Source organism: Podarcis filfolensis (assembly GCF_964270895.1).
Source record: "Podarcis filfolensis genome assembly, chromosome: 2".
NCBI lineage: Eukaryota > Metazoa > Chordata > Lepidosauria > Squamata > Lacertidae > Podarcis > Podarcis filfolensis.
The window spans coordinates 118,285,711-118,292,483 of record NC_139605.1 but is presented as its reverse complement, the minus strand read 5'-3'; the positions used below and the strand labels follow the sequence as shown (position 1 = coordinate 118,292,483).

At 45.3% G+C, this 6,773-nt stretch overlaps 1 long non-coding RNA gene across 1 annotated transcript in view; it reads right to left on the bottom strand.

Annotated features, from left to right (window-relative positions):
* Positions 1-4,262: 4,262 nt before the first annotated feature.
* LOC310756004 overlaps positions 4,263-6,773 on the bottom strand; it is a 44,236-nt gene continuing 41,725 nt past the window's right edge. The window contains exon 2 of the long non-coding RNA XR_014544631.1: positions 4,263-4,377. This is a non-coding gene — a long non-coding RNA (uncharacterized lncRNA). The remainder of the gene's footprint in view (positions 4,378-6,773) is intronic.

Here is a 6,773-nt window from a genome sequence, read left to right as displayed (position 1 = left end):
GGCCAGCAAGTAGGGAGAGGGTATCTTCCCAAATGCCTCCTCCCACTGGAAACAAGCAAGGTAGAAAATCAGCAAATCGGGGAGACATTTTCTCTGTCTGCTGTCTCCCTGCTGCATTATTTTTCTAAGCACAAGGAGTCCATTGTTTGCTTGTTTTCATGTTGGGGAACGTCCAGGGAATGCAAATTCTTATCTCTCCACTCTGACATGATAAAGCCTTCCACCTTTGGATTTTTATCACCTTGTTCTGTTGCCTGGGCCCAGACATGCTGCACATCCCCACGCAGGGGTATTCCCTGCTATGTTCAATAGGATTCAGCAAGTCAGCTTAGAATTTCAGACTTAGTGCCATTGAACTCATTGGGTTCTGCTTCTAAGCAGGGCTGATCCAAGACATTTTGCTGCCTGAAAAAGAGCAAGCAACTGACCCAAGACAAGGTGCTAACAGTACCTTGTCTAGCTGGGAATATTAGAAAGCAGCCAAGTAAAAATTAAGTGATAATTTGCATACATGGGGCGACAATAGGTGCATTCTGAGTACACGTGGCATCCCAGCCAGGGTGGGTTTTCTTTAGCTCATCAACTCTTTTATCTACCACCTTCACAGTTAACCATTTGGATGCTGTTACTAAGGAAGTCAGATTATCCTCCACCGGGGCCAGGGCCTTCTCAGTGATGGCTCCGACCTGGTGGAATGCTCTGTCCCACAAGACCAGGGCCCTGCAGGATTTAACTTCCTGTAAGAAAGAGCTATTCCGCCTGGCTTTCAGTTTGAACTTAGCCTGATCTTTTATTCCCCTTCCTTCCCTCCCCTTCCCTTTTTATGAAGATTACCCACTCTGGGATCCCACAGCTAATTCTCCCCTGGTCTCCTCGCTGGCCCAAATAGGACTAATTTAGCCAGCTAGCCCTGGTGATCATCTAATGTTTATGGGATGGATTTCCCCCCTAAATTGATTTTTGAATTCTGAATTTATTGTTAGTCACGTTTTATACTGTATTTTATGCTTTTTTTTTGTTGGATCAATTAAAGTGTTTTAAATTTGTTGTTAGCCAACCTGAGCCCGGTTTTCTGAACCAGGAAGGGCAGGGTATAAATAAAATATTATTATTATTATTATTATTATTATTATTATTATTATTATTATTATTCCTACTCCTACTACTACTATTACTGCTATATCCCATGGGCAGGTGTCAATATGTCTTTATTTCATTTTGCTTGCTGCAGGCTAGGCTGAGAGATTCCCACTTTTCCACAGCCACCAAGTCAGACTGGAACTTAGATTCCCAAATGTAAACACCCGGTCTACTATAGTACACTGGCTGTGAGAGCCAACATGAACAATGAAGTTCTTTGTATCTGATCTACACTGAGACGGAAGGAACAGACAAACTGCTCTAGTGCAGCTGAACTGGGGGCCTTGCATCCTTTCATGTCTGGGCTTTCAACCTTGCAGGAGGCTTTCTGAGGCTTACATCCCAGAAATGTGTCCCAGATATCCCATTTGCAACATGTAAATAAGTGTCCCAACCTCCAAGCTGTATTTGAAGCGCTGTGCCAGGAAGAGTAAAGGAATTACTGGTCACAATCTGTTCTCATTGAAACCTAATGTTCGCAAATGATCACTCTAATAATACAGTAATCACCACCATGTGCTCAAACATCTCACTTTGTGTTATTAGGGCAGATTCATGCCATACCTTTGAAGGACACCCAATACACATTTAAAGCATGTGTCTTCCCCCAAAGATTCCAATCTTTAGCATTTAATCAGAATAAACAGCAAGTGGGTGTTCTGTGGATTGTCGTTTGTTCCGATGTAGCACTAAAGAACAGATTTTTTTTTTTTTGAGAAAGCAGTGGAACAAAGGCAGAACTGCTTGGACCCATGGCTAGAAAGCACAGGTCAAGTGGAAAAGCGCTTGGACTCATGATTTCTAGGCACAAATTAAGCGGAAATATGGATGAGTCCTTAGACTGTAAAAATGACAGCAAAAAAAGACAACAAAAAAAACAAAATTCAAAATTTGGCTCTGTAATTCGGAATTTATGTGATGTGATTTAATTTGATGTGATTGGCCAGTTAATAAAAATTATTAAAAAAAAATAGACTGTAAAAATGGGACAAGGGGGAATTGTGATGCACTTAGGGTTGCCAGCTTCTTTTGATACAAGTCTTTGTTTCTGTGCTTTTAAGCAAAGGAGTTGTGGGAGCATGTTTAACCCTGCCCCTCATCTTGCACAGCTCCTTTCCCACCCCCTGGTGTGCAAAGGGACATCATTCATTATGTGCTATGCTGGAAGTTATATGAAATTCCAAGGGCAAACTGTTTAAAGAAAACTCTAGAGCTGGCTGATTTGACAAGGATAGCTCAGTTGTTTGGAGAGTGGTGCTGATAGTGCCAAGGTTGCAAGTTTGATCCCCGTGAGGGACAGCTGCATATCCCTGCATTGCACGAGGCTGGACTACATGATCCTCAGTGTCCCTTCCAACTCTAGGATTCTAAGATTTGATTTGATTAATAATAATAATAATAATAATAATAATAATAATAATAATAATTATTATTATTATTATTTCTCACAGTGGCTGACCAGATGCCTGTGGCAAGCAGAACCTGGGCACAAGAACATTCTCCTCTCCTGTATTTTTGAGAAACTAGGATTCAGAAGCATTAATTCCCCCCATCCATGGAGGCAGAGCTTAGCCATCATGGTTTGTAGCTATTGATCATCCTCTGTGAATTTGTCTAATCCTCTCTAAAAGACACCCAAGTTTGCGCCATCAGTGCTCCTTGTAGGGGTGGCTGAATAACTTAACTATGTGCTATATGAAGACGTGCTTTCTATTTGTCCTGAAGCTTCCATCATTTTACTTGATGGGATGTTCACAAATTCTAGCGTTGTGAGGGAAACGTTTCTCCATTTACTTTCTATAAACTTCCATCATCATGTTACCTCTTACTCACATTTTATCTAAACGAAGAAGTCCCAAATGCTGCAACTTTTCCACACATACTTATCATGGCTTGCCTTTGCCTTGATAAGGGTCCCTCCAGACAGAGACAGTGGCAGAGCATATGTCTGCACTGCCCAGGGCAAGCGCGCTCCCAAGGGGGGCAGAGTGTGCTCCCAAGGGGCGTGGGACATGGAGGGTGCCCTCCCAGGCACGGAATGGCTGCTCAGGTGCACAGAGTGGTGCGTGCGCCCTGCAGCCAGGGGCGGAGTGAGTCACCGATGGCGGACATTCAGCGCACCGCCCGCCCCTGACTCCCAAGCCTCCCCTGAGCTGTCAAAACCAAGGGGGGAGGAAGGGATGCCACTGGCAAAGTGGCGCAGCTCCCCCACCTTCCCCAGATGGCTCAGGGTAGGCTTGGGAGTCGTTGGCGAGTGGCGTGCCAAATGTCACTCCCCCCCCTCAGCGAAGACACCCGGGGGGCGGCCTGTCCCCACTGCACCCCCTGCACCCTCTGCCCCTGCCTCCAGATGACCTGTTTATTGAGTAGTCATCTTGATTTACTTGACCATCGCACAGGCGGAGATGAGATTATACCTGGTCTTTATTGTGCATTCATTCTGATTTGTTTCTGGGGAGGTTATATGACAATGAGCATTTGTCTGTATTCATCCCAATTTGCTTGCACAGAAATTCACAAGCCTTCCTGCTTGTAATTGGTTTATTCCATACTTTTCAATGCATTTCCCTGTCACTTTCCAAACTGCAAAAATAGCTCTTTTCCAATGAGCCCTATAATCTATTTTAACTGTGCAAACCTAACTTTCAGGTACCGTATTTTTTGCTCTATAGAGTGCACCGGACCATAGGGCACACCTAGTTTTTTTTTGGGGGGGGAAATAAAGGAAACCAATTTTATTGCGGATATCTGCCCGAAGCCCGGGGTGCGCTGCGCTGCGCTCCCTGGCTTCAGGCTGCAGGCTGCTGTCCGCAAGCCTTGGGAGCCCGGCGGGAACTCCCGCCAAGTTCCCAAGGCTTGCAGATAGCTTCAGCGAAAACCTGCATTCGCTCCATAGGACGCACACACATTTCCCCTTCATTTTTGGAGGGGGAAAAGTGTGTCCTATAGAGCGAAAAATACAGTATATGCTTGAATCCCACCCACAAAACAGTGACCATCTGGAGACATGTCGAGCTGATGTGTGCCTGCTTTAGGTGGAATGTGGTAGCGATGCATTCCTCTCATAAATCAAGCCAGCCTCACTTGGGTAGGTTAAAAAATCAGACAGGAATTTGCCCTGGGAAGTCTCAGGCCAATGCCATTATCAGAAGCAATGTTTCTCTGTGTTGTTTATAAGCCATGGTAACTCGGCTGTGTAGAGCACCCCACAGATGTGACCTTGCAGGCCTCTTCCTCCTGCAAGACAGAGAGTAATGCTTAGAAAAGATATCAAAGCTACAGGAGCAGCTTTTTGAACAAAGGTGTGCTTTTCTCTACAGTGTGTTATCTTCATACATAACCAAGCAGCAGCACTGTCTCCTAGGGACCATGTTCTTTTGCCCCCCCCCCATATTTTTGGGATAGGGGCCAGTGGCCCCCAATGTCCTAAAAGCACAAGCCATAGTGTGGAGCCAAGCTCAGCATTCTTCCAGTGGCTGTTGGCCATTGAGCCATGTGGCCGTCACGTTCAGCTCCACCCCGAGCTCCTCCTGGTGTCCTGATATCACGTTCATGACATTGGGACGTTGCAACGTCACACGTACATCTCCCCCAATCACCCTGGTGCCTCTGTAGTCCTAGTTCCTTCTTAGGGACGTGGGTGGCGCTGTGGTCTAAACCACTGAGCCTCTTTGGCTTGCCAATCGGAAGGTCAGCGGTTCGAATCCCCATGACGGGGTGAGCTCCTGTTGCTCTGTCCCAGCTCCTGCCAACCTAGCAGTTCGAAAGCATGCCAGTGGAAGTAGATAAATAGGTACCACTATGGCTGGAAGGTAAACAGCATTTCTGTGTGCTGCTCTGGTTTCCATTACTGTGTTCCGTTGTGCCAGAAGTGGTTTAGTCATGCTGGCCACATGACCCGGAAAGCTGTCTGTGGACAAACACTGGCTCTCTTTGCCGGAAAGTGAGATGAGCGCCGTAACCCCATAGTCACCTTTGACTGGACTTAACTGTCCAGGGGTTCTTTACCTTTACCTTTACCTAGTTCCTTCCATGAACATAAGGGTTTGGGAGGGGAGGATGGAAGAGAACAGGAACCCTTTCTGAGACTAAGCAAACACCAAGGCATGCAAGCTGAAGTCTGGTCCCTGAAGATCTCTGCATTAACACAGCCCAGTGCAAGACAGCCCAAATTTTGTTATGCTCCACTGCAAAACAAGAGTTTTATCTGGAGGCAAAATCTGGTTAGGCAGTAGGTGTAGCCCTTTGGCATGCGCTAAATCCCTAAGCTTCTTTGCACACCTGCTTTGTTGTATTGTGTTTTCCCTAAGAAAGGCAGTGTAAGGTGTTGAGAACAAAGGAAGGAAGGTGCCTGAGCAAAAACTGTTGGTAGTAAATCAATGTCCAACAGTGAAATAGCCAAGCGTCATCTGCAACAGTGCCCAAAGTTTACAACCTTGTAAAAACAAGGCATATGCGTGGCCCTTGGTTTACGGCAGAAAGCCACTGAATATTTTCTATTGGCCATACATGAGCAAACACTCCAAGATATTCCTATGATTAACCAGTAACAAGGCCTTTAGCTAGAGAAATTCCTGTGTCTCAGAACCACACCTCTTAAGGGGAACTCTGAAAGCTTATCATAGGTCCAGGGTTCCTCAATGAGAAGCCCAGTAATAGCAGATAATCATCTGTAGATAGATAGCTTTTCCATACTATGACGTATCCCTCTGAAATGCAGACGCTCCAAATGTTCCTATTTTCCAGGGACATTTCTGATTTAGAGAAGCCTTCCTGGTTTCTGATTTGATCCTGGTATGTCCCACTTTTCCTTAGGATGTCCCTATTTTCATTGGAGAAATGTTGGAGAAATGTCCTGTATACCTGAAGGAGCGTCTCCACCCCCAGAATTCAGCCAGGACACTGAGGTCCAGCGCCGAGGGCCTTCTGGCAGTTCCCTCATTGCAAGAAGTAAGGTTACAGGAAACCAGACAGAGGACCTTCTCAGTAGTGGCGCCCACCCTGTGGAACACCCTCCCTTCAGATGTGAAGGAAATAAGCAGCTATCCTATTTTTAAAAGACATCTGAAGGCAGCCCTGTTCAGGGAAGTTTTTAATATTTAACGCTGGATTGTTTTTAACACTTGATTGGGAGCTGCCCAGAGTGGCTGGGGAAACTCAGCCAGATGGGCGGGGTATAAATAATAAATTATTATTATTATTATTATTATTATTATTATTATTATTATTATTATTAGACGGTATGGAATTATCCGGCCCCTGAGCCATCTGAAGGCAAACCTGTATAGGGAAGTTTTTAAAAAATGTTTAATGTTTTAGTATGTTTTTATATGTGTTGGAAGCTGTCCAGAGTAGCTGAGGCAACCCAGTCAGATGTGTAGGGTATAAATAGTAAAATTATCATTATGGAATGGGATGTCCCTATTTTCACTGGAGAAATGTTGGGCGGTATGGAAATGAGAAAAGGGTGTGCCTGAGGCCTTGCTTTCACTTCACATGGATCACTTGTGAAGCCCCACATGCCTAGACTGTGCCAGGCATGCACTGAGTGTGTACCCTAAAATATGTCCCAGAATCCTCTGTAACGCTGACAGGTTACATAGCAGACACTGAAAGGTTATGGGCAGACCTGT